The sequence below is a fragment of the Ochotona princeps genome, chromosome 29, assembly GCF_030435755.1.
Source record: "Ochotona princeps isolate mOchPri1 chromosome 29, mOchPri1.hap1, whole genome shotgun sequence".
NCBI classification, from domain to species: domain Eukaryota; kingdom Metazoa; phylum Chordata; class Mammalia; order Lagomorpha; family Ochotonidae; genus Ochotona; species Ochotona princeps.
In genome coordinates this window covers 3349945-3376929 of record NC_080860.1, presented here as the reverse complement: position 1 = coordinate 3376929, position 26985 = coordinate 3349945, and the positions used below count along the sequence as shown (strand labels likewise).

The 26985-nt window shown below is 55.1% G+C and overlaps 1 protein-coding gene across 11 annotated transcripts in view; it reads right to left on the bottom strand.

Annotated features, from left to right (window-relative positions):
- PITPNM2 (phosphatidylinositol transfer protein membrane associated 2) overlaps positions 1–26985 on the bottom strand; it is a 122542-nt gene that overhangs the window by 33132 nt on the left and 62425 nt on the right. The gene's annotated exons all lie outside the window — the stretch shown is intronic.

The following is a 26985-nucleotide window of genomic DNA, read 5'->3' as shown; positions in this document are numbered from 1 at the left end:
AAGATGGCAGTTCTGGTCCTGACTCTGGCCCAAGCCGCTGGTGGGGCCTTAGGAAGTGTCCTGGCCTCTCCAGTAGCCACATGTCTGGAGTGCTGGCTAGTCTTTGGAGGGCTGCTTCAAGGACTAGGTGAGAGCCCAGGCATCTCTGGTTCAGCAACAGTCATGGGGATCGTCACCTTGCTGGCGGGGCTCTTGTTTTATTCACAAAGACCCCATGCATGGCTGGTCTTGGGCAAGATGGCAGGGGAGAGGAAACCACGGAACACAGGTGCAAGAGCCAGAAATCGGCAGGCTAACACAACTCCAAATTGTACTCAATATCTGCTGGCCACAGACCCTGCAACTCCTCGGGGGTCTATCACACAGCCTCCCTCTCGCTCCCGTCACCCTGGGTGTTCTGGTTCTTTGCCCATCCAGGGGGTGGCCCACAAGTAGTCACGTCTATCGGGAAGGGCTCTAGCAGAGAGGGACTTGCCCTCGCAGGTACCTGTCCACATGCTCCCCCACAGAGCTAATGATAAAGTGGCAACTGCTGCTCACTCATGGTCCTGCCTGTCCCTGCAAACGCCGGACTCCCCAGACCTCCCACAGGGGCAGAGACACCGAGCCCCCAGAGGCTGTGCTCACAGGAAAAATGACTGCCTGGGTAGTAATACGGCAGCATGGAATGCAGGACTGGGGTCCAAGTGAGCAAGTTTTTTCCCATACCGCCCTGGGCAGCTGAGACCACAAGAGAGACCTACAACTCTCATGCTGCCTGCTCTTCCACGAGGTATAGAACAAGGGCCTCGCTTATTTAAAGCAGCAAGGAGTCTGAGTCTGACACACAGATGGACTTCCAGCTGGATCAGGGGGCGGCATAGGCACCAGAGGAGGGAAACCTCCTTGCATAACCACCCCAACCCCAGCAGGGGAGGAGTCCGAGGTGGGAGACGGGAGAACCCAGATGCCATGGGGTGGGGTTTCTGAAGCTCTTCGCCAGTTCCTGGGACGGCATCACCAGAGTCGCACAGGCAGGTGCCACATTGAGGGGACCCAGGACACACCTTGGCACTGGGGTGACAGCACAGGCAGGTGCCGCATTGAGGGGACCCAAGACACACCTTGACGCTGGGGTGAGTGCACAGGCATGAGGGGGAGACCTGAGCAAGCCTTACATTGTCACCTCAACTGCAGAGAGGTGAGATACCAAACCTGCATCTTCAGACACCCTGGGATGCTTTGCCCTACAGCCTTTCGGGGTCTTAACTACTCTGCAGGAAACAATCTGCTCATTCTCACCCAAACCCCCCACTCCTGCCCTTGCTATCCCAGGCCACCAGGTGCTGCCGGGGGTGCATGGTCTGGGGCAAGACAGGCCCCTGGTGGAGGACTGTTCCTTCAGCGATGACCGGAGTGCAGGCTGGCACTTAGACAGTGGCTCTGCGAGCACCTGCCTGCAGCATCCCCCACACACGAGCTGTCAGCTAAGCTGTGGCCACATGTGTGTGCACACAGACACAGAACCATAGGCCAGAGGCCTCTTGGTGACTCCTGCTGCCCAGGTAGGGCCAGACTAGGGGGCAGATCTGGTAGCCGGCCAGATAGGGAGGCAGCCCCATGGCTGTCTCAAGGACCACCAGACAGAGATGGGGCAATGCTCGCCTCTCAGTCCTGAGTGGGTTAAGGGAGGGTGGTGTGAAGAGTGGGGCTGGATTCCTGAGATCTGTGCGATTCTGGTCGGTAGTGCCGAGAGCAGCTGTGAGAAGCAGCAATTTCCCTCGGGGGCACCCCTGGAATGACCAAGCTGGGTGCTGGGCAGATGGGGGTGGGTGGGCATACTGAGGCCACCTCCCCCCTGACTCATCTGCCTTGGAGGAGCCCTGGAGGTCAACACCGGGCTACTACTCCACAGCACGCCACTGGTGTTCAGGGCGAGGTGTGAGGAGGAACAGGGTGGAGTGAGGCCGTCGCCAGCGTCAGGTGTACATGGTCACCCTGCAGGTGGCCCCTGGGAAGGCCTTGCTCACCCCACACTGGCAGGAGCCCCTCTCAGGAAGCAGCAGGCTCAGCAGCCCAGGGATCAGACGTGAGCGACTTCTGAGCCCGACCACTCTGGGAAGTGGCCAGTGGCCTCTGTCTTCCCAGCTGCACCTGCACCTGACACCTGACATCAGTCAGATGGCGAAGAGGAATGCTTGTTCCCAGAGGAATGCTTGTTCCTTTTTTGCCGCTTCCCAAAAAATGAGGGATCTGTCTCCTTTCCTCTCAAATGAAAGAGAAAAAACTGTCTCGACAATTGGAAGAGATGAAGGCTAAAAGATGAGCTAGCTGGACTCAGGGGGAAATGGGAGAGAAAACAGACCACAGGTTTTTAAACGCCGCCTCATCGTTTCAGAACGGCACAGTTGCACAGCAGCGCAGATGTTCTTAATGTCACAGAATTGGACACGTAAAAATGGTTAGAAGGGCGGATTTTACGTTACACATCAGTTTGCCGCCATTTTTGAAAAACCGGTGACATATTTCAAAATGTAAACTAGCTGTGAAATGTATCTCAGGAATGCTTTGACGTTGTTTCCTTCTGTTTTACTATTGAATTTTAACCTTTTAGGAACTCCAGGCATCTCCCTCCCTTTTAGATGCTCTGTTTGTCTCGCACAGACGCCCTGTGAAATGGTTTAATTTATAGATTCGGTGCAGGAAGACAGAATGAGGACGACGACGAGCCGTTGGAAGACAGCCAGCCTCACGACCGAGGGAAACGCGACCCCGTGACTGTGGACACGCTGGGCAAGGGGCCATTCACAGCCCAGAGGGGACTGAGCAGGACACGGTGAGGCCCCCTCATGACCCTCAGAGCCATGTGTCATGTATAACATGTGAATTGCTTATTTCTGGCACTTTCCATGTAGCATAGCTAGACTGTGGCTGACTGCAGGTAACTGACCCCAAGAGAGAAGCCACAGGGAGAGAGTGTAGGGGGAGCGGGGGGAGCTGGTGGTACTGGTGCTGTTCCAATTCCTACAATAAAAAAAAAATGGTTTTCTGCAATTCACCAATTCCCTCTGCTTCGTTTATGCATACATGATCATAGATCCGTCTTTGGCTAAATTCAACAAGATTAAATTTGATTTTTTTTTTTTAATTTAAAGAATGCATGTAAGGGCCCGGCGGCGTGGCCTAGCGACTAAAGTCCTCGCCTTGAATGCCCCGGGATCCCATATGGGCGCCGGTTCTAATCCCGGCAGCTCCACTTCCCATCCAGCTCCCTGCTTGTGGCCTGGGAAAGCAGTTGAGGACGGCCCAATGCACTGGGACCCTGCACCCGTGTGGGAGACCTGGTTCCCGGCATCGGATCGGCGTGCATCGGCCCGTTGCGGCTCACTTGGGGAGTGAATCATCGAACGGAAGATCTTCCTCTCTGTCTCTCCTCCTTTGTGTATATCTGGCTGTAATAAAATGAATAAATCTTTAAAAAAAAAAAAAGAATGCATGTAAGAAGGCTGGTGCTGTGGTATGGTAACCATTGCTGCAGCACCAGTATCCCATATGGGCACCATAGGAGTCCGAGGTGCTCCACTTCTAATGCAGCTCCCTGCTAACGCACCTGGGAAAGCAGTGGCAGATGGCCCCAGTGTCTGGATCCCTGCACCCTTGGGGGAGATCCAGACGAAGGAAGCTCCTGGCTCCTGGTTTCAGCAGGGCTCAGCCCTGGCTGCTGTGGCTATTCGGCTTCCTTCTTTCTCTATAACTCAAACTTTAAAATAGACAGGTAAGTATAGATCATTCTTTTACAGAAGATGTATATAGGGTTTGATCTGCTATGGAAGCAACTCACTTCATCTCTTTGCCTTCTCATTGACCTGCCACTAAGTAGGGGTACGACCAGCACCAATCCCTGCCAGCTGTCCTGTGGGTTGAGATGAGACTTATTTCCTGCCAACACTCAGGTGGTGACAGCCAGCCATCAGAGGCTTCCATACAGCAGTGCTAGGGGGTCTGGCAGGAAGGCACCCAAGACACATGGCCAATGGGCCTCCCACCTCTGGACTCAGACACCAGTCTCTCCGGCGGTGGGCAGCAGGCCAGCACCCATGACACAGGACTGATGGAGTGGAGGCAGCACCGCTCCCCTCGCTGGAGAAACAGGGTGACCAGTGGATTTGCGTGCTCCGTGCCCCACTTAGCCGGCAGCTGAACCCTCACTCAGACAACCCGGTTACGCCCACTGCAGCTGCCGGGCGCGAGACAGACACATTTCATCCCGCCTCAGCTGGAGTCGTGACAGGTTAGACAGAATTACGTTTTACTGCTTTCCACAGGACCAGCTTTCAGGGTCAGGCACAGTGAGAGGAAAAAGGAAAAATCTAGGTCTCCAGGGGTGGCCGGGCAAAGGACTGAGTGGCCACCTGCATGATGTCCCAGCTGGCCCCTCGTCAACAAGGACGACAGGGACCTTCTCTTGGGCCTCAATGCCAGCACTTGGGTCCCAGCCTTAGAAAGCATTCCAGATCCCCATCTTCAAGTTTACAGAGCAGGGAGCCACTGCAGCAGAAGAGTCCAGCCCTGGACGGGGTGTAAGGTGCGTCCAGGCTAGGGGGAGCGGGGAGGCGGAATGCCACCCTCCACCTCCTCCTCCTCGGGCAGCTGCCAGTCCCCTGCACACAGAGACGGAGAAAAAAACGGCCCAAGTCTACAAGAACACCTGATGCACATGGGCAATCAAGGGTCCCACCTCCCATGCTGGGAGCCCAGAACCTTCCAGACACCAAAGGAAAAAACACTCAGGCAATGGAAAGAGATCTACGCTCCAGGGAGTGGAGGGTGTGGCAGGCTAGAGCCAGATGGTGGGGACACAGCGGAGGTTACCGGGGTCTGGCTCTGAGTACGGGGTGGGTGCCCCTTGAGACACCCTGACCAGGAGGGAAAGCCAGTGAGTGGAGTTTACAGAACATAATCTGTTTTTCAGTGATTTGCTAGGGTTTGACGTCACAGATGGAATTTAGGAGTGAGGCTGTGCAGAGACCCAGGGAATGGACATTGTCCAAACATGATTTGGCCGCCTCTGGCTGTTAAGACTGGGAGCTCCTGAAGGCTAGGCAGCTGCCAGGAGGATAGCTGGCTAGCTGGCTGGGCAGGGTGCAGGGGCCTTGGGACTCCTGGGCTCGTGTGGGCTGGACCCTCCCCTGGCTTCCCGAGGTCTCCACCTCTTGCTCTAGGGAAATCCTGGCTCCTGCTCTCTGCACTCCAAATTTACTTCGCCCCAGCCAGAACTGGAGGCAGAGTGATTGTGAACACATTTGATCCCCATGTGCAGGCGGCCAGGTCTGTCCCATCCTCCTGTGCCCAGCGCTGGGGCAGGGATGGCTGCTCTGCATGCACGTGGTGAGATTGGCACAGACCAGCCACCTCTCTGGGCTCCAGGCAGAATATTCCAATGTCATCTGCAGACCCCTGCTTCCTCCAGCCCTCCCCTGATAAACGAAGAGCCGAGGCCCAGATTTTCCCAAATCACACGGCAGTTCTGGGAGAGGAGACGCCTTGAGCAGGACGACACACACAGAGCCAGGCGCTATCACCCGGTGTCCTGACCCCTTCAGCAGGACACAGCTGTTCACTCTTCCTGGTCGGAGACAGGAAAGAGGCCCCAGAGCCCCGGGCACAGCTGCAGTCACCTACAATCCCACAGGCTGCCAATCTCCATCGTGCACCTGCAGTGCCAAGTTGAGGCCTCCGTCACGGCACTGTGGGACTTGTCCCCACACGCCATGGCACCTGGGTCAGCAGGAGGCACTATGGGTATTCCAGAGCTGTGTATGGCAGAACCTCAACCTCAGTGACAGCCCAAGACGCGGTGGGTGCAGGAAGTAAAATGAGCTGAGTTCGCAGGGTGGTGGCAACCTTCTCAAGGGTGGCCCCAGTTCAGGGAGCCCCATTCTCACAATGGCTCAGCAATGTTGAGCGGGAGGGAAAGGGCAGAGGGAACTTGCATTGAGCCAGAACCTCCTCCCCCTGAGCACTCCTCTGGGGACCTGTGGGTCACTGGGCTACCACCAGCAGCACCCTGTGTTCCGGGATGGGATAGCCCCCTATCCACACGCTCCTCCTGAAGGCTTGGAAGTGCTAACAGACACAAGCCTAGAGGAACCTCTGGCTGCAGCCTGGCTCCAGGCCATGGCCACGTAGCCTGGCGTTGACTCCTAGTTCCCTCCTTGTGGGAACTCCTTTTGCAGCTGCAGCAGCAGCGCCCACATCAAGCCCTATGTTATGTTCCTATGAAGTCACTGCTCCTGAGGGCAGGAGGCACTGGGGAGTGTGAGAAGAGGACCCCGAGGTGCCTCAGGGCTGGGAGCTCTGCTGGGGCAGGGGGATGCCAGGGACCACTAGCGGGGAGATGGCCCTGCTGCAGGTCTAGGCCCAAAGCTCCCTCAACCCCAGCCCTCGTCCCAGGTAAACACAGGCTCAGGGAACTGCTCAAGACAGCAGTGCTAATGAGAGGTTGGGACTTGCACCAGAGTCTTTCAGTCCGTTCTGAGAGACAAGCCCCGTGGTGAAGGCAATGTTACAGGAGAGAACAGACAGATCACAGTGAGGGGACCCATAGACAGTGCTACAAGGGAGGACACAGTGTCCTGTAGCAACAACAGCCCCCATCCTGAGTGCCTACTTTCTGGGCCAGCCTTTGTTCAAGGCTCCCACGGCCTCTCACAGGGCCCAGATCCTGTGATCCACTACATCCATGCAGTTCCTGAAGTCGACGTCTAGACCACAGGCCTTCTCCCTCCACGGTCTACCATGGAACAGCAAGGCCTGACTCAGCAAGGCCCCCATGGCTGTTACAAGGCGTGTTTGTCTGCACTCTGGGCTGATTTTGGGGCACAGGGTCCCCTCTTGTCACTCAAGAAACTTTTCTCCTCCTCCTCTTTGGCACTTGTTGCCTCTCTACTGGAGCCCTATCCTGTCGGTGTGCAAATATTATGTTTGCAAAAACAAAACCAAACAGAACCTTTGTAGCCCACTCCTAGGGACTTCCTGTTTCCCGGCCCCTTCTCCCAGGGAGCCATCCTTGCTGGCCCCAGCGTCTCACCTCCCAATCTCTTTCCAACCCACGTCAAACTCCCCCTTCCACTGAAACTTCATCTGTCAAGGTCAGTGATGACCTCCACGTGGCTAAATCGTGGCGGATTCTGCCTCAGGTGGTTCCTGCGTTGAACACAAAGGGACTGTGTGTCTGTGGCAGTGGCCTCTGGTGGCTTGTGGGCAGACGGACACAGCCCTGCAATTGCCCTGTGCCTGGATGAGCGCCCACATCCTCACACAAGCCTCTGCCTGGAGCCCATGACGTGCAGGACTCACCATGGAGGCCCCTCTGTTCACTGTTTAGGGGCCTCTCAGTTGTCATGTAGAGCATTATTTTTGTTGTTGTTCCCCAAACCAGCTGGTATCATGTGTGCTGTGTGATGGACCCAAGGCCAGAGATGTACAAATACGGTGTCCCTGAAACTCACCCCCCAGAGGACTGGGAAGACACACGGGACCCACTACTCCTCATGTCAATGTCTCTTTCTTTCATAATTTTAGGATTTATTTATTTATGTTTTTATTGGAAAGGCAGATTTATAGAGAGAAGGAGAGACAGAGAGAAAGATATTCCATCCACTGGTTCATTCCCTAAGTGGCTGCAGTGGCCAGAACTAAGCCATCTGAGGCCAGGAGCTTCCTTCTGGTCTGTCACACAGGTGAGGGTCCCAAGGCTTTGGGTCGTCCTCAACTGCTTTCTCAGGGCACAAGCAGGGAGTTGGATGGGAAGTGGAGCTGCCGGGATTAGAACCAGCATCCATGTGGGATCCCGGCGCATTCAAGGCAAGGACTTTAGCCTCTAGGCCACGCTGCCGGGCCCTCTGCTTTCAATTTTTGCTTCCTGCAGGTGACAGTTAAAGTACTTGGGCCCCTGCCACCTCCAGGGGAGACCCATGCTGAGTTCCCAGGTTCTGGTTTAAGCCTGGCCTTTGGGGAGCGAACCAGCAGATGGAAGATCTCTGTCTGTTTCTCTCTTGTCTCTCCGTCATTCAAACAAATAAAATCAAATCACTTCATGGAGATATCATTCACAGTGTGATTCACCATTTAAAGTGGCGTTTAGTCTACCCATGGACTTGTGCAGCCATCAGCACCAACTGATTCTGGTATATTCTCTTCCCTAGTAAGAGGTCCCCCCACCTCATTTTCATGGGCCTAACCAGGGCCCTCTCAGTGGATGTGCCTGTTCAGGCTGGCACAGAGTGGCAGCAGGCATGCTGCATCTGCTTTTCCTTCCTCCACACACTGCTTTGGACATTCGTGGCGTAGGCACGGATCCAACCTCACCCCTGTTTTAAGGCAGGTGACACTGTTCTGCATGGCTGTGACCCCCATGGTTATTTTTTTTTTTAAGATTTATTCATTTTATTACAGCCAGATATACAGAGAGGAGGAGAGACAAGGAGAAAGATCTTCCGTCCAATGATTCACTCCCCAAGTGAGCCGCAATGGGCCGATGTGCGCCGATCCGAAGCCGGGAACCTGGAACCTCTTCCAGGTCTCCCACGCGGGTGCAGGACCCCCATGGTTATGACTGGAGGCGGTCCCCTTGTGCAATGAAGGTCCCTCACCCAGTCAGCCAGCGAGTGGTAGTCAGGCCTGTTGTACTGTACCAGGATAGAGCTTGACGACCAAATGATTGCCTTCTAAATTTATGCTGGTTCATATAAATATAGGCAATTGTGGTTTGTTCAGCAACGCTTCTGGCTTTCTTACTCTTGTTTTTCCAGACCAATCCTCTAGGCTGAGAAAGCAATGGGCCTGGTGTCTGGAAGCCATCACTTGTTAGAGGTATTCACCAGCATTCTAGTATTTATTTATTTATTTAAACAAAGATGCATGAGTGACACAAGTTTTTCCCCCCTTTCAGATTATTCTGTGTAATGAGCACAAACTTCCCAGCAGGGAGACAGTCCTGTTAAAGCGCTACCTGACAGGATGGGTTAGTTTCAATTTATGGTTTCTGATGAGTGTCAGATATACAGGCTGACAACCCTGGAAACGCAGACTCCTTGGTGCCAGCCCTAGTTGGTCTCTTCCACAGGGCAGGGTTCTGAGAGCAGAATGTGGCTAACCTTAAGCACTCTCCGCGTTTGCCCGGACGCCCACGCTGCAAGGTTTGGCAGGTGAGGTCTCTTACACAGGCGGTTTCCACTTGGCTTTCCAACCCCATCTGCCAAGGCGAGAGCTTTGCTTCCAGCCCCTCTGACCCAGCCGGCAGGTGTCGCCTCCAAGGAGCCTGGCAAGCAGGGCCCCCTGGGCGGGGGGCCGGCAAACGGAATCCTGAAGCAGCTCCCCCACGAGATAGACAGCATGTGAGTCATCAACACGTGACGGGGACACAGAACCCGCTTGTAAAGGAAGGAAACCCTGACACAGGATGCACCTGGAAGGTTGTGCGCTAAGTGAGCAAAGCCAGAGACAAAGGATAAAGCCTACAGGATTCCGCTTACAGGAAGGGCCTCTAGCAGTCCGAGAATCAGGAGATGCAAGGCAGAAGGGGCGGTGAGGGAGGGCATGAGGAGATGGTGTTTGACCAGGACAGAGCTGCAGCCTGGGAAGATGAGAGTTCTGGAGACGATGGTGGCGACTGCTGTATAACAATGTGAATGGGCTTCATGCCATAGAACTTTACACGCAGGGTCTGGCGTGTTAGCCTAGTGGCTAAATCCTTGCCTTGCAAGCACCATGATCCCAAATGGGCGCCGACTCGTGTTCTGGTGGCCTTGCTTACCATCCAGCTCCCTGCTTGCGGCCTGGGAAAGCAACTGAGGACAGCCTGAAGCCTTGGGACCCTGCACCCAGAAGTGCCTGGCTCATGGTTTCGGATTGGTTTAGCTCCAGCCGTTGGCAGCCACTTGGGGAGTGAACCAGTGGATGGAAGATCTTCCTCTCTGTCTCTCCTCTCTGTATATCTGACTTTCCAATTAAAAAATAAATCTCAAAAAAATTATACAAGCAAAAAACAGTCAATGTGGTAAGCCCTAGATTATGTACATTCGCCCACAATTCAATCAAAAGTTCTGGCGGGGCCACAGCAGAGAAGCCAGGTTCTGCTAGGGGCAAAGGAGGGACTCCAGGGAACACCTCTCCTCACCCCCAGCCTCCCTCCCTTTCCAGCCCTGGCTCCCATCCACCCACAGGGCTTTGTGAACTCTCCCCTCAGGCCAGTGGTGGGCTCTGCCCTGTTCATTTCATAGTTCTCCACTCTGAGCCGTTGCCACGCCATTGTGCACCTGTCCCCCAGCCCCTGGTCACTCTCCCTGCAGGACTCAGTCCAAGTGCCATACCCTCCCCCACCCTGCCCTGCCTCCACTGGATCCCTCTGCCACCATCATTAAAAATCTGCTAACCTGGAGACCACCCCCGCCGCCCCTCTGCCACTAGCACTGGCCGTCAGCCTGGACGGTCCCTAAGGGAGCCGATGTGCTGGGTGCGTCTTTCTGGCTGCAGCACTGGGAGCCCAGCACCCAGTAGGCACTCAAGAAAGGCTGCTTGGCAAACGCTCGTGAAACCCCCTCTACAGGCAGACAAGGCTGCCAAACAGCCTGAGTGCTAATTGCAAACTGCTCTGTTAGCCGCTCCTCAGAGCAGCTCCCAGAGCCTCCTAGAATAGTGCCCCGCCCTGCCATGTCCCCGTTGCTGCCAGCGTCTGTGACAGGATTCTCACGGAGCCAGACTCGCCTTCCCAAACCCCAAGCGTGTGCGCTGCTGTTTGTGGCATGGCAGCGGGATGGGGCTGTTGGGGGCCGCGGCAGCCCCGTTCCAGTGGGTGTGTTTGGGAGGGACAAATGTGGCTGTGACTGTGACACAGGGATGCCAGGCAGCCCAATGCCCTTCAGCGCCACCACCAGCCCCTCAGACACATCACTCCACTGCCACGGTCTGCTCAGAACCTCATTGCCTGGAAGCTGCTGGCGGGGCCGGAGAGGACAGAAGCCCAGAGGGAGCCACTTAATGAGGCCACACAGCTTGTCAGGGCAGCACGTACTACAGACTGGTGGGGTGCCTGTGACCCAGGCCTGACTGCTGCCCTCTTTGGGTGAGCACTGAGATGCAGGCACTCCAGTGGGCAGGCAGAGCCCACAAGGTTGGTGGGTCCCCAAAGGAGAACCAAAGGCCCAAACCTGGGTGGGGGTGGGGAGCGGCGGCTGGGACAGGCACACTCACAAGTCCGAACTTGACCCAGGCCTTGTAGCAACTCTGTGAGTAGTGTGGCCATCGGCCAGGCCTCCCTAGGCTGCCAGGGAACAAATACGCTTGGAAAGTTTCCCAGGTAACAGGCTCTTCTTTGCAGAGCTATTAGCTTCCCTTCAGCAGCCCCATAAAACCCTCCAGCTGATGATGGAGGAGGGAGGAGAGAAAAAAACAAAGGGAAAGAGAAGAAAAACTAAACAAACAAAACATAGCAGTCAAACATGGAAGGTCTGGAGGCCCTATGACTTGGGAAGGAGAGACGTCAGAGCCAGCTGGGCCCTGGTTGAGCTGCACAGGCTGTGCACTGCTCAACTCTGAGCAGCAGCAATGCAGACTACGCACCCCTGGAGTTAGGCTGTGCAGGGGAAGGGACCTGCCTGATGTGGGGCAAACGTCTCCAGGTGGCTGCAGGCCCTCGGGCCCCACTGTTGATGCTAACCTCCAGCCAGGCAAAGGGGTCAAGGCAAAGGGTTAAGCTTCTAGGACCCCCAGGTTCTTGAGTCATCCTGGAGCAGGGCTGCACCCCAGGGCTGGGCCCAGGACCAGAGACACCCTGTGTAACCTGCAGCCTTGTGCCGACTCGGCTCCTGCCAACTCTCAGCCTTTCCCTCAGCCCCTGTTGTCCACAGTGCTGGACTCTGGATAACACCTTCACCTGTGGCCACCCTTCCTCCAGCTGTGACTTCTGGTAAAGTTCTGTTGGCTGTTTTTCCAACCTTTTGAGCTTTTTATTCCTGACACATATCTTCAACTTTGCCTTTTATTTAAGTAAATGCCTCAATCTCAGTAATTTTTTTTTAATCGGGGCTGCTTAAATACCACAGCTTGGGAAGCCCCAAGGGCCTGCTTCTGCTACTAATCGCTCATTTGATCCTGGCACGTGCAGCTTTTTCTCCTCTCATGTCGTTATTTCTGACTCTGACTGCTCATTTTCTGTGGGAGTTATTTACAGAATTTTTTTTCCGCATTTAGGACAAGGGTCTGTTTTTCCAGAGGTGAATTACTCATATATTTGTTCCACCAAATGCCAGGGTTACGATCCTCAGCTACAGGTTGCTATGGGCAGTGTATGCCCAGTATTCTTGCTCCGGGACAGGTAACTAAGCATGTTTGTTTCCTGGGGCTACCGTCACCATGTACCAGAGACTTGGAACCACACGCAGATGGATTCTCTGGCAGTGCCAGAGGGCAGAAGCCCAGAGCTAAGGTGAGGGAGTCCATGAGGTAAAGGATCCTCCTGGGGCAGCCCGTCTCCGCTCCCATGGCTGTCCCAACCCTGGGCTTCCCATGCCTCCATGTCAGGACAGCTGTCCCTGGATTTGGACATGCGCTGCACCCGGGGACCTGGCTCATGACACACGCAGGGATCCTGGGCAGGAAAGGGCCTTGTGGCCGAGCTCTCCCCACACCCACACTGACCAAGCTGTCTGTTCTAGGATGATTTTAATTTTGTTTTTAATATTGTTTACATAGTTGAGAGGGATGCACACCCATGTGGGCCTCCAACTAGGGTGGTGTGGGTCATGGTATAGAGGAAGGTGGATGGGACAATGGTTCCAATTCCCCTGTGTTCACGGCGGGGAAAGAGGAGGGGGAGCTGCTCCTTGCTGTCAGACTGCCAGCACCCGGGGATGGGAGATGGTCAATCCTGACGTGGGGAAGAATGTTCTGAGGGTGTTACTTGAACGGTTTGGATTGTTCCAGAGTTGTTGTAGGCTTACTTTCCGAAGTTTATGGGTTGGCCAAGTCCACCTTAGTGCATCCATAGACCCAGACACTTGCGGCAAAAGTTTGCTAGGAAAGTGGTCTAACCTGTTCTTCTCATCCTCTGACAAGGTACTCGGTGTCCTCTGCTGGCCCAGATGAGCTGGCTGGTATGTTCCCTGTGTGCATCTGGGCACACTGTCCACTGCACAGGCATCAGCAACTCAGGAGGCCCTCCCCTGAGCCTTGTTTCTGAGTGTGCCGGGCTGTGTTGCAGCCTGGCCCTGTCCTTCCCACAGCCTATCTGGATCTCATCCATGGGTGCTACAGCCCAACCTGCACCCAGATCCAGTCCAAACATATGCCGATGGGTGCTGTTTTCTAATTTGCTACAAAAAGTTGTAGGGTATTTTAAAAAACTATCTTCTACAGTTATATCCTGTGTTTTGTATTCTGTTGCTTACCTTGCTTGTTTAAATCAGACTTATCAAATTTTTTGTGATTATGTGCTTTTGTAATTATTGATGAATTAAACTCAGTTCTGACTTCACTTTCTAATTATTTATTATTACCTTTCTTGGGCTAATTTTTCTATTTTTTTTTTTTTTTACTTAAAGGCTAAGTTTAATAATTTTGAGTCCTACTTGCCTCTGAACAAATCAACAAATGAATTTAGGACTATGAATTTTCCTTTGAGTACTGATCCGGCTTCATCCCATTGGCCTTTTTGCTTGTTTGTCTTATCTCATCTACTTGCAAAACAGAATGACTGGGAGACAGACACACGGTCCTCCACGCACTGTCGATGCCCCAAATGTCAAGCTGAAGAAGGCAGGAGTCTCAAACTCCACACTGGTCTCCCTCATGGTCGGCAGGGATCCTGAGCTTCCTGGGTCCTTCTGTCTACTGCTCCAGCTGCTGCTCATTTTAAAAGCTGTGGCTTAGACATCCCACCCTTTGTTTCTACGAGTCCTCTTGATTTATTAGCCCCTGGAGCTGGCATCTCTGCCGCTGTGGGGGGAACCAGAGCAAGGTAAGGCAATGGCTGCTTCCGGATCTAAAACCACAATCTCCACCCTTTCCTAAACCTCCCGGGTTTTATTTTTTAAATTTTTATCCTTATTTTTTTTTTTCCAAGAGCCAGTTAAGAGAATTCTGGGCTCGGTGTCCTGCTTGGAGTCCTGCACAGAGCCAGTGTGGGAGCAGCCTCAACTCCAAGCCATTGCTGAAGTTTCCTTCTGCCTTTGGTGGCACAAACATTCCGCACGGGTCCCCCTTTTGTGTAAGCCAGCTCAGACTGGATTTCCGTTACCCACAACCAGAAAAGTCCTGACCAAAGAGTAACAGGATCTTCTGCTTGCTGTCCACTTGCTGATAAGTAAACCCTTTGTCCTCTAGGGCGTAAAGATATGTTTCACTCCATCCCAAGGTCAGAAACGACTCAAATCCCCCAAATGTGTTTTCTCCTGGTCAGGGTTTGTAAACCCTGCTGTCTGCCTGCTGAGCGCCGTGCAACGTGGCATGAATCTGGTGGCAGTAGCCGGGGTGACAGACAGCAGCCGGCAGGGGCGGAGGTTAGGTACAGAGCGACCTGGAGCCCAGTGTCTTGGACACGCGTCACCACCCGTGAAATGTGGGTGCATTCTGTGAACACCTCCAAGGCCTCTCCGGCCCAACACACAGCGCCTGCTACCAGCTCAGCCTACCCAGGGTCCACGGCACTACGTGGGCTGGGTGCTAAACAGAAACAATGCTTGGGACAAAAATAAAACGCAGCTCAGTGACATCTTGATGCTGCCCGGTAGGAACAGCAGGCTCCCATGTACTCACGGCTCTGCGCTGCACGCCTATTTGTACATTAGTCACACATCAGTGGACTTGGCTCTGCTCGCTGTGTTTCTGGACCACTCTGAGGGTAGCTGGGGCCATGGGATCTTCTGCTCCACTTCAAAGCCAGTTCCTTTCAACATGCTGGGTGAGAGGCCTCCCCTGGCCAGGATCTCTCAAGCCACCTCCTGTTGCTACCTGCTCCTCTGCAGAAGATCCACAGGGAACAGAACAGGCAGTGGTACCCTAGGAGCCCCAGCAGCCAGATGTGCTAATACAGTTTGTTTAAGACGTGCATGCATGCGTACACACACACACACACACACACACACACACACGTCTACACACAGTACAAGTCACTTGCCTCCCCAGGCCGTCCTCACAGGCTCCTAGTTCACTCCTATGGCTTCAGCTCCGCTCGGCCTCCTAGAATGACACGCAGCCCTGCCCAACTTCCCTGAGTCGAGTCCTAGACTGAGATCAATGTGTTGGCAGTGGGCATGGCTGCAGCCGATGCAAGGGACAACAGGGGCCACTGGCGTGACCCTGGCCTCAGGGTACTAATCTGGGACAGAAAGCAAACATCTGAATGTGGCTGAAATTTCCAGCAGGTCTGGGGCTCAAATGGAGATGGAGGCCACTGTCGCAGCCCTACATCGCCGTGACACAAACTCCTTTTCTACTTCCAGCTGTTCCTCGCTGGCCGCTCACCGTGAGGCTTCGACTGAGCAAACAGGTGTGGGGACAGGCCTAAGTCAGGCCAGGTTCCTGCTGCCTGCAGGGACCAGGGATCAGGCACTACCTCCTTCTTCCTGGCCTACAGCACAAAAGCACTCCATTGCTTGACCCTCTGCTTCCAGCGAGTTCTCCGGGACTGACAGAGAAAGGATCTTCCTGCCCTGTGGCCCTGTGTGACGCTGGACACTGTCCCTGTCCTCGAGCTGGGGAAGGGGAGGAAACTCTTACAACACGGGCCTTCCCACAGCCAGCCCAACCAGGGGCCATGAACATGGGGTTTTCATAAGCACGGAGAATTATTCCCATTCTCTGCCTTGAATGGGGGGACCAGGCACAGGTGGACTAGGAGGAGGGTCCACTGGCTTGCTGCCTGGCTATGGGCAAGGGGGAGACCGAAGTCTCAGATCCTGAGGGACGTGTGCAAGGATCCTTTGGAGCCTGGAGTCAGGGAATCGGGAGACTAGAACCGAGAATGGGAGCTTTTGCAGCAGCTGGGGTGCACACCCTGAGATTGCTCTGCAAAATCCAGCGAACACACCCCAACCTCAGCAGCAAAAGATGACCAGCACCTTCGTCCTCTGGCTTTGTGCTCCTCAAGGTGTCAATGCAGAAGAGTGCTCCTTGGTCCTCCCTTTGGGTATGTTATGGACAGCTAAACCAAGGCCAGGCAAGATCAGATGATCCAACCCAGTGGCTGCCAGGGCAACTCTGGGAGGTGTGCCAGGCCTTCAGGTGCCACCATAGACCTTGCCACCCTGTGAACTCCGAATCGCCTATGCTGAGCTGCATGCCTGGGAGTCCCACCTGCTAGACCTAATTAACCTCACACTCTGAGCTGCTGACGCCTCAGTTCCCAGACTCGCCAGCCCTCCCTGGGTGGAGGGAGCAGTCCCTTAAGTGGTCTCAAGACCTCTGGCTTGGGTCTCCCGAGACCGCCTTTCCAGGCGCCTACAGAGGGTGCTTCCCAATGCAGTACGACTGTGTCTGACAGCCCCCCAGAATGTCATTCGAGACCATCACACTGCACTGCTCTGTCAGCCCCCGGCCCCTCACTCTGTGTCCCTGGTTCCTGTGGTGCCCTGTAGGCTGCTGCAGCTCTGCAGCTTGGGGCCCCATGCTCTCAGGCCCTCGGGGCTGGTGGGAGGGAGGTGAGGACTCTGCAACTGCTGTTTGAGGCATCTGCAGATGTCCACAACTGCTGTCTTTCTGTGACAAAAGTCTCGCCCCACCTGGCCTACTGGGAAACTCCCAAAGGGTCCTCAAGGCCTCTTCTACAGGGTATGTGCCCCAAGAAACCACTGGAGACCATTTTGGAAGAAGCTGGGGGCCCAGGGTGTGGACTAAGAGCACTCACCCCGACATTCAACACACCCCACTCCCGTGGTCTGTCCTCCAACCACAGAGCTCAGGGCAATGCCCACGTGTGGAGACTTCTGAATCCTCCCTGCCATGCACAGCAGCAGAAGCTCTGCTCCATGTGCTCCTGGGGGAGGCCCAGCCTGGAGCACAAGCCAGCATGATGAAGCCTCCGAGGAGACAGCCAGGCAGGGGGAGATGATTGAGGACATGGCCGGCCAGAAGAGCTCCTGTGCTTCCTGGAGGCCAGCAGGAGGCGGCGCTCACAGGCTTTGGCTCGTTTCTAGCAGTTTTTCCAGGAACCACCTGGATAGGGGCAATTCCCTGGTCACCCACTATATGCTTCTGTGGGAGGCACCAGCCATAAGTCTAAATTCCCTGGAAATGGCTCTGAGACAGGGTAGGCCAGGGGGTGATACCCAGGGCAGAAAGCACCATGAGCATGGCACAGTAGGGGTAGAGCTGAGTCAGGGACGAGGATGCCCAGCACCTGGGTTGCACGGTTCCAGGATGTGATGAATCTAGAAAAACCCGGACCCGCAGGGGAGGGCAGGCTGGGGTGGCTGGGGGAAGAGGGTAGGGAGGAGTGGGGGTGACCCAGACCCACATGGGAGGGCAGGCTGGGGTGGCTGGGGGAAGAGGGTAGGGAGGAGTGGGGGTGACCCAGACCCACAGGGGAGGGCAGGCTGGGGGTGGCTGGGGGAAGAGGGTAGGGAGGAGTGGGGGTGACGCTGGGGAGGAACAGGTTTCCTGCTCAAGCTGAGAGGGTGTTCTGGACCTGAGATCAAGGGGGTGCTTGCATACCATGGTGAGCCCCTGCACTGAACACCCTGCACCTTCCAACAAGGTTAGGTTTAAGCAGTGTGAATTAAAACAAAACAAAAAAGCAGAAAGTCCAGGTGGAACCCCAGGCAACCGGTTCCCTTTTTCTCCCCAACCAGTCTAGCAGCTGCCTTCTCCTGGGTGAGCCAGCACTGGCCCCTGTGACCAGCGACCCCCTCCAGCCCCCAGCCAGCTCCTGAACTGTTGCTGCTGATGACTAAAGGTGCCTCTACATATGACAGGGTCACTGGGTCACCATCTGCCTAAGACCCTCCAGCAAACCCTCTTGTCTCCTGAGTTTCGTGTGCTAGCGCCCAGTTCTTACACTGGCTCAGCAACCTGCCCCCTCATCTAGGAGGTCCCATTCCCCTGGGTGCTGTCTTTTTTTTCGCATCACCTGGATCCACACCTCCACCACGATCCCTTGACCCACCAGCCACCTGGCTGGTAGCACTAGCTTGGCCTATACCCCTCTGGGCCCCTGCAGGCCCTTCTGCAGGTCTCCAACAGCACACTGCTTCCCGTGGCCCTCGGGCTGTGGCTCCGGTGTGAACAGCAGAGCTGCCAGAGGAGGGGCTGAGCCTACGGACACACGTTCTCTCCAGCAAACAGCTCTGGCCACGAGAGAGTCAGAAGAAAGCTGCACCTGTTTAGCAGGGGACAAGTGGGTGTGGAGCGTGCCAGGCCAGAGCAGGTTAGGCTGAAGAGGCAGTGAAAGGTGGAGCCCCAAGAGGGTTTCATGGACCCTGAGCCCAGCTGTGGTGCCCTGCACAGCTAGGCATCACACCTACAGGGGGGCAGGAGTCCTTAAGGGGGCAACACTCACCAAAGGGATCACAAGACTCAGGAAGTGAAGAACTTGTAACCACATTTACCATTGGCTAGATGTGAAATCAAGACCCGGAGACACAGAAGTTGATCTGCTCACCCACCATCCATGCATCCACCCACCCACACAGGCAGCCACCTAGGCACACTTCGATCTATCCATCCACACAAGTAATCGTGCACCCATTCAGGCTTTGATCTGGGCATCTAGCCACCCACGTGTGCTCCCATCCGTGTAGCCACCGCCCACACACGCATCCATGAGTGTGAGTATTCATCTGTGTATCCATCCACCTATCCACGCATCCATCTATACAACGGATGGGTAGAGGCACCAACTCACCTACGCAGTCTGCATCCACATGTACACCCCTCATCTGTCCAGGCACGCACGCAACCATCTCTCCCTTCCCTCTATGGAGCCAGAAAAGAGCTGAGACTCTGAAACAGGCCACAGGTGTGACTTCCTTAGGCTCCTGGCAGCTCTGAGAGATCTTTCTGACTCAGAAAGAGGTAGACAGGAAGAAATACCCTGCCACAGGAATGCCACAGGTCAGCGGGACTTGTGACAGGCACAGAACATATCAGGTGCGTGCCCTAAGGCTGGCACTCGCCCACAGCCTGATGAGGGTGACAGGCCCCATGTCCATTCTGTAGATGAGAACACTGATGCTGTCCAGCACCCTCAGATGGCTACCTGGTGCAGCCATAAGTCCACCCTGCCATGGCTTGCTGACCCTCCGGGTCAGCGATGGCTCAGCCAGAGGGGTGGGAGGCAGTCCCACTTGGAGCAAAGGCTTGGAGACAAGGTTTATGAGATGGGAGACGAGGGGTCCTTGGGTTGTCAGACGCTGGTGTGTCCACTTTAAATGCATAAAAGCCTGTACTGAGAGACGTGGAAGCCTGGGGACCTTCAGGGTCTGCCAAAGTTCCTGCATCCAGAGTCGGGGAAGGTTGTGACTGTCAGGAGGGTCCCCCCAAACAGCTGGCAGACAGAATGTGGATGGAGCCACATCCTGTCCCCTGTGTGCTTGCAGCTTTGGAGTACTCTGGAGGAGAGACTCCCGGGCCAGAGCAGCCACAGGCAGCAGGGGTTGAAGGTAGGAACGGTGGTACAAGTCACTTGCACAAAGGGTCCTTGCTGAGGGAGGCGGCCTAGCTTGCACCTGTATGCTCTGCCCCCACGTGCACCTGGGTCTTCTACGCTGGATGTCTCCCAACCCCAACACGCTTTGCCTGCAAATCCAGGCAGAAACAGGTGGCAGGACAGAAGGGCACCCTGGGACTTCCCAGCTGTGTGTCCGTCCTTAGCTCGGACAAATGCCAGGACTGAGCCTCGGCTTGCTCAATCTGCGACACGAGCTGGCTGTGCAGCGTGGCCTTCTCCACTCATACACACCTGAGTCCATCACGGGAGTGTGGAAACCAGCATCCCCATGTGGGCCCTGGCAACACAGGTATGTTCTACGGCTCACAGTGATGTTGGACTGCCTAACAGTTAGTGCTACTGTTGGGTGGGATGGGGTGCCAGATGCATCCGGGGGTGGCGTTGCTTCCCGAGCTGCAGTGACCCCAGAAGAGGGACTGTAGGCTGGGCCACTCTCACCCGGTCAGAGCTCCGGCATTTGGGGCCACATGCGTGTAAGAGCTCAGAATCCTCTGCATTCCGGACAGGGACATCAAATCATTAGACACGCTGAGGCTTCTGCTGTGAAGTTCATGAATGCAGAATGCAGAATGGCTATAAATAGCCTCATTCGGACTATAAATAGCCTCACCTCACTTCAAGCAGGATTTCTGCTGCCAAGTGAGTTATGACAGAGCATTTGGTTTTCAGGGCCTAATGCTGTTTGGGGTTGAGGGTGAGGAGACGTGGATATGTGTTTACACCTATTGGCACAGACCAGGTTCAGGTGAGGATCATGGATGCCGTACCCCTAACATGCTCTCTGACCTTGGGGGACACACTTCAGGACATTAGTCACACACAAAAGCAAACAAGTGAATGCATATTCACTGTACATGTACACACACACGTGCGCTCACATATGCAGCAGTGCCTGAAAACGCAATCACATTGGCCTTGTGCACCCAGAGCCAGGGAGGGATGTGAGCCCCAGTGTGGGCACAGGTGCTGTCAAATCCATCCCAACCAGCAACCTGACGCCCGCAGCAGGTGCCCAGATAAAGACCTTCTAGAGGGCACAGGTGTGTGGAGCAGCAGCCAGCAGCCTGGCGAGGGGAGCTGGGAGGGGAGAGTGACAGGGAGAGGGGGTGGCTGGGGTGCAGGGGGCTGAGTCATCCCTCCCCTGGCCCAAGCCCATGGCACAGTCTGGCTCCTCTATCTCTGGCGGGGAGCCGGGGACTATTTTAGGAAGCCCTGCACACAGCCCGCCACTTCCCTGCCAGGCTGACTGGGTCAAAAACAAAAACGAACCCAGCAACAGCCCTGGTGTCAACAGGGTGGGTGGGAGTGAGGAGGTGATCAGCGGCCCTGAGCCGAACAGCAGGGGCGGGTGGGGTGGGGTGGGGCAGGGCAAGCAGCTGAGGGCTGCCTTCACCTCCACTCTGCAAGAGAGAAACATGGTGGTACAAACAAAATCCACACGGAGGCCCCAGGGCCCAGTGAGTGAGAGGACAGACAGATCGGGGTTCAGTTCAAGCTTGGCCTCTGAGTGGGCCATTCAGCCAACGCTGGGCCTCAGGTAACCTGTCTGCAGGAAAACTGTCCACCTCACAAGGCTGATGCTATTGACGCGGCCTAGAAGGTCACGGTGGGACAATGAGCCAGGCAGGACCCTACCCTGCTTCCCAAAGTAAACTGGCTAGCCACACCCTGGTCACCCTCTCAGAGCCCTGCTCAAAGCCACCTCTGCTGCGCAGTCCAGCTGCAACCCCTGTCACCCAAGCCAACTGTCCCTGGACAGCTGAACGAGGTGTTTATCCATCCCTGAGTGACCACAGTGCCGAGGCCAAACCAGCTGTCAAACAAATCACAAGGTCAAGTCTCCAGGGGCCCTCCCAGCAGAGCTCTCTAGAGAGTATTCTAGAAAGCAGGGAGAAGAGAGCGGAGGCCCTCACGGCTCCCACTGCCCACAATCACTGTTAAGGGCAAGGGCAGGGTTGTCCCTCACCAACCTTCCCGGGCAGAGACTCATCCAAGCCCACAGCAGGTCACAGCACGGATAAATCTTGTGTTTTCCAAACTCAGCCAGGCGTGCATGTGTGTGTGACCACGGGGAGACCCACATCACCATCAGAGCTACGAGAGGGGCTTGGCCTCCTTCTGGGGTAGATTGGTCTCCACCTACAAGGCCCTTCTGGCGGTTCTTGCTGCTCAGTGGACCTGGCCACCCTGGATTTGCCCTGGGACAGTGCTGCTCTTGAGAGCCATTATCAAAACACTGTATGTAAAACACGTGTCCAGGGTGACTGCCCACTGGGCACTTCCCCACCCTGGTCTGGCAAAGCCACACTAGCTAATGGGGTACTGTGTAGCTCAGGGTCACAGCCACCTGGAGCTCAGAGTGTGACCCAGACAAGGGTCTTGGAAGACACTGAGCTAAGGAGCTTGAGAGGAGATCATCCTGGACTTAGGGTAGTTTAGGGAGTCCAACTCAGTGACTGGTACCCTCACCAGGAGACGACACAGAGACCCAGGGAGCAGTGATATGACGATGGCAGTAGACACTGGAGTGACATGACCACAAACCTAGCAGCCTCCTTGGGTACCAGAAGATGGACATGACTTGGAAGCAGGCGGAATTTCCTCCCCAGAGCCTCCAGTGGGAGTGGGTTCTGCATTTCAGACTTGAAGCCGAGGGCACATGTCTGTTGTCCATACTTCCAAGGCTGTGCCATCCACTAGGGCAGCCCTAAGACACTGGCATGCTGTGTTTGTGGTCCCGGGGAACAGCGCACACCCTGAGCTGGCCACGTTGGTCAGCCAGCACGCCCTGCTCTGGGCACCGCCATGGGAGAAGAGCCAATGTGTTCTGGCTGGGTGGGTGATCCCCTAGCCCTTGGGCAGGGCTGCGTCAGTGTGAGGCTGTCGCCTGGCTGTTACCAGGGCTGCAGCCCAATTAGCTCAGGGCACTTGAGGTGCCAGTGTGAGCAGCTCAAATGTGTCCAGGCTCTTCCACTTGGCCTGCAGCGCTCTGGCCTCCTGCTGCGTGGCCTCTCCCATCACCCCACCTGCCAGGACTGGAACCTGGTCTCTCTTGTCTTTCTTCTGTGGAACTTACACCCAGCCAGGCCAGCCCAACAGCACGGGAAATCCTCAGAGGAACCAGCCTTCAGTACTAATCATGGGACTCTGTCCTCACCCAAGACTGTGGCCCACCCCGCCTCATGCCCAGGTGTCCCTCCTGGGCCTGACCAGCATCCCTAGAATCCCAAGACTGGAGCACTCCGACCTCACACAGCACTTGCCGTGGGCTGCACTTACTTCCTCAGCTCTCCAGCCTGCAGGACAGCCCCACCCTCTCTGCTGCCCAGCGACTTCTCGGCTTTAATCAGAGCATCCTGTGACTGCAGGCTGGCCTAGGCCTTGCAGGGTTTCCTCATGGCTTGGCCACAACAGGGCTCAGTAAAGGAAGGAACCCAGAAAACTCTTGTTAGGTAAAGATTGTTCATTGAAGTGTTCCCAAGCAGTGGTCTGACCCTCAATAGGTTGTTTGACTTGTGTAGGACAGGGACCCTGGTCATCTGCCCTCACCATGCCGCAGGCCAAGGTGCAAGTCAGGGGACAGGTCAGATACAAACGACTTGGGAAACCACAGACGGGCAACCGTGGACACCAACAGTCACACAACTGTCAGGTTCCCTCTGCATGCTGGTCCCGAGCTGAAGGTGCTGGGAAGGGACACAGCTGGTCAGGAGACCCTGCAGGGGGAGAGACCTCCTCAGCACAGAACCAGGGGTGGGAGGTCGCCGTGCCCAGGTCCTGTTCCAGGGGGTTCACCGCTCTCAGGGGCACCCAGGGTGGGGAGAAGGACCAGCCCTGGAAAGTGCTCAAGCTTGTGAGGTCGGATGCTCCAGGGGCCAGCGGGTAATGGAGGGGCCTTGAAGTCCAACCAATGGGGGGATCCTACAATTACACACTGCATCCAGACTGCACCCTCACTGGGCCCATCACAGGATCCGTCTTCTCTCACCCTGAGCTCTGCACACAGGGGTGTGGGCCCTGGAGAGGAGCCCGTGTGGGCATCAGGGCAGGAGTTTGACTCCAAGGACCTCGTGTTTAGGGAGTCGGGCTGGCCACCTGTGAGATGCCAACCTTTATCCAGTGGCTTCCTGCCCTCTGAGGGCTGGCAGCCACCTTTGGCTTCTGTGACAATGCAGCTTTGGTATCATTCCTCCAACTACGCAACACACACACACGCACACACACACACACACACAATCACCTGTTGTGTCAGGACTCTGTCTGTCTTTCAGGAAAAGCTCATAAAGTGCTTGGGTCTTTTTTTGCATTCTTGTTTTCACCTCATCTCCAAAAGCCGGAACGCTAACCTGGGAAACCCTGCCTTGTGGGCTTCGTCTGGGGACGTGAACTGTTCACCATCTGTTCCACTGGCACTGGTGTCCCACCATGTACCTCTTCATGCAAAGAGAATCTGCCCTGACCCACGGGGGGATGGTCACAGACACTGAACGTATCACCACTGCCCCATGCCCTGACCTATGGGGGGACACTCACAGGACACCTTGTCTATAACCACAGCCCCACCTCCCCTCCTGCTTCCAATGCCTGGGCTCCTTTCTGAGCACCTCACATGGGGCTTGAAGCAGGTGAAGTTCATGTCACAGATGAGCAAACTGAGGCTCAAGTCTCCAGGGTGTACCCTTCTACTGCCCTGAGCCCCACGAACACACCCCAAGAGGCAAGTATCTTTTGAGGGAGCACCACAGGCCCTCACAGTGACCTGATTCTCCCCTGTGGGCACAGTGGAAGATGGGGGCCCCAGCAGCCTGGCAGATCCGGGGTCTCCCCTCAGACAGGCTACCTGCTCCTGCTGGCGGCTCTCCCACTCTCCTCTTCTCTTTTTCAGATGCTGGGATGAACAGACACTGAGCCCAGGCACAGTCTGATGGCTAGAGGCAGGGCAGCTTCCTGTGTAACCCGTACGTGCATGAGCGAGTGAATGAGCAAGCAGAGATCTACCCAATCCCTCCAAGCTTCAGTTGGCTGACATATAAAATGGGGGTGACTAGGTGCACACGGAGGATATGGCAATCCATCGGGGCCTACAGAGGACATCTGGTACCATAGCAGAGCAAGAAGGGCACAGCAAATTGGTCAACTATCCCAACCAAGTGTTGACAACAAATTATCTTGGCAAATGACTCTAAGGTGGACTGTCAGCCAATGGACTTTGGAAGGGTTTCCTCATTCTCAAATCATCAAAATCAACAGCATTTCAGAACTATCAATACCACTTGAGCAGAACCCTCGGAGCATGCTCCACATGGGGGACCCTGGGATGACATCAGGTGGCCATTCCTCATCCCCGGGTACTGAGGAAGTTGGGAGGCTGGGTATGGCTTCTCCCCTTCTCTTCCCCCTTCCCCCAGATACAGGAAGAAGAAAAAGAAAATTTGGTAACAATGTTCTCACCCACTTTCCTCTAATCCTTGACCCTTCCCACCCTAATCAACTATGTAAACATCATAAAAAAAATGGGGCAGCATCAAGCACTTCTAGGGTGGGTCCTGAGAGCAAGCTGTAAAGGCAGATGCGTCCACGAAGGCGGGTAGCAGGAAGAGGCTGCCGACTCCACTCTAGGAAGTGAACCAGCAAATGGGAAAAACTAGGACAGGACACTGAAGATTCCAAAGTACGAACAATGTAGAGGAAGGGAGCTTGCACTCATCCCCTCCACACACACACACATACACCCCTCAGATGCACACACAGCTCACCACACACATTACACACACACCCCTCAGATGCACATACAGCTCACCACACAGTGCACACACACCCCCCTCAGATGCACACACAGCTCACCACACAGTGCACACACACCCCCCCCTCAGATGCACACACAGCTCACCACACAGTGCACACACACACCCCCCTCAGATGCACACACAGCTCACCACACAGTGCACACACACACCCCTCAGATGCACACACAGCTCACCACACAGTGCACACACACACCCCTCAGATGCACACACAGCTCACCACACAGTGCACACACACACACCCCCCTCAGATGCACACACAGCTCACCACACAGTGCACACACACACACCCCTCAGATGCACACACAGCTCACCACACAGTGCACACACACACACCCCTCAGATGCACACACAGCTCACCACACAGTGCACACACACACCCCCCTCAGATGCACACACAGCTCACCACACAGTGCACACACACACACACCCCTCAGATGCACACACAGCTCACCACACACATTACACACACCCCCCTCAGATGCACACACAGCTCACCACACACTCACACAGACAGGTACACACATACCACACATTCACACACATAACTCACGTACCTCAGATGCACACACACACATGACACATGGCATCATATACTCACACACCTTTCATACTTTACCATATGTACTTCACACATACTCAGGAACATGTACCTCTCATGTACACATATAACATATGCACATATACTCACCACACACATGTGCACACATACCCAAATATCATTCACACACACACATATAACTCACCACACAGATCACACACATACCACCATGTTTATGCACCTCACACACACACATAAATTACCATACACACTTCACATATACTTACACACACACCATTCATTCAAGCACATACAAGCTCACACACACATATAACTCACACCCACATTACACAGAGACTATCACACTCTCATGTACACAATTACATATGAACACGATCCCATGTCATGCATTCCCACACCCATGTACTCACACCACACAGCCCTGTGTTGCTGCACACCTTCAACTTAAGAGCTCTCCCTCTCTCCAATGCCTTCCCCTTTGGGTAGCAGCCTCAAAAACTCAGGCCAGGCTTCCCTGAACCTGTACACGTTGGCCATGCAGCCAAGCACACAAGCAATGGCAGAGGGGACGGCAGCTCTTCCCACAGGTGGGCGGGCTCAGCCTGCCTTCCTCAGGTGAGACACGGAGCCAGAAAGCAGCGCACAAACAGCCACAGATCTTATCAGCGCAGGGAAACAGTCACTCCGAGCTTAGTAGAATGCCAGCTACGTGCACCCCTGTTAACAGAGGACAAAGACGGCTCTGCGTGTGTGTACATGTGTGTGAGCTGTGGGTGCATGCCCACATGGGCCCATGTGAGTGTGAGCGCATGCAAATGTATGTACGGGGGTTTGGGGAAATTGCAAGGGAGACTGGGGAGACTTTAATGCTCTCCAGCTTACTCCTGCCTGGTGTGTCACCCATGGAACACAGACTT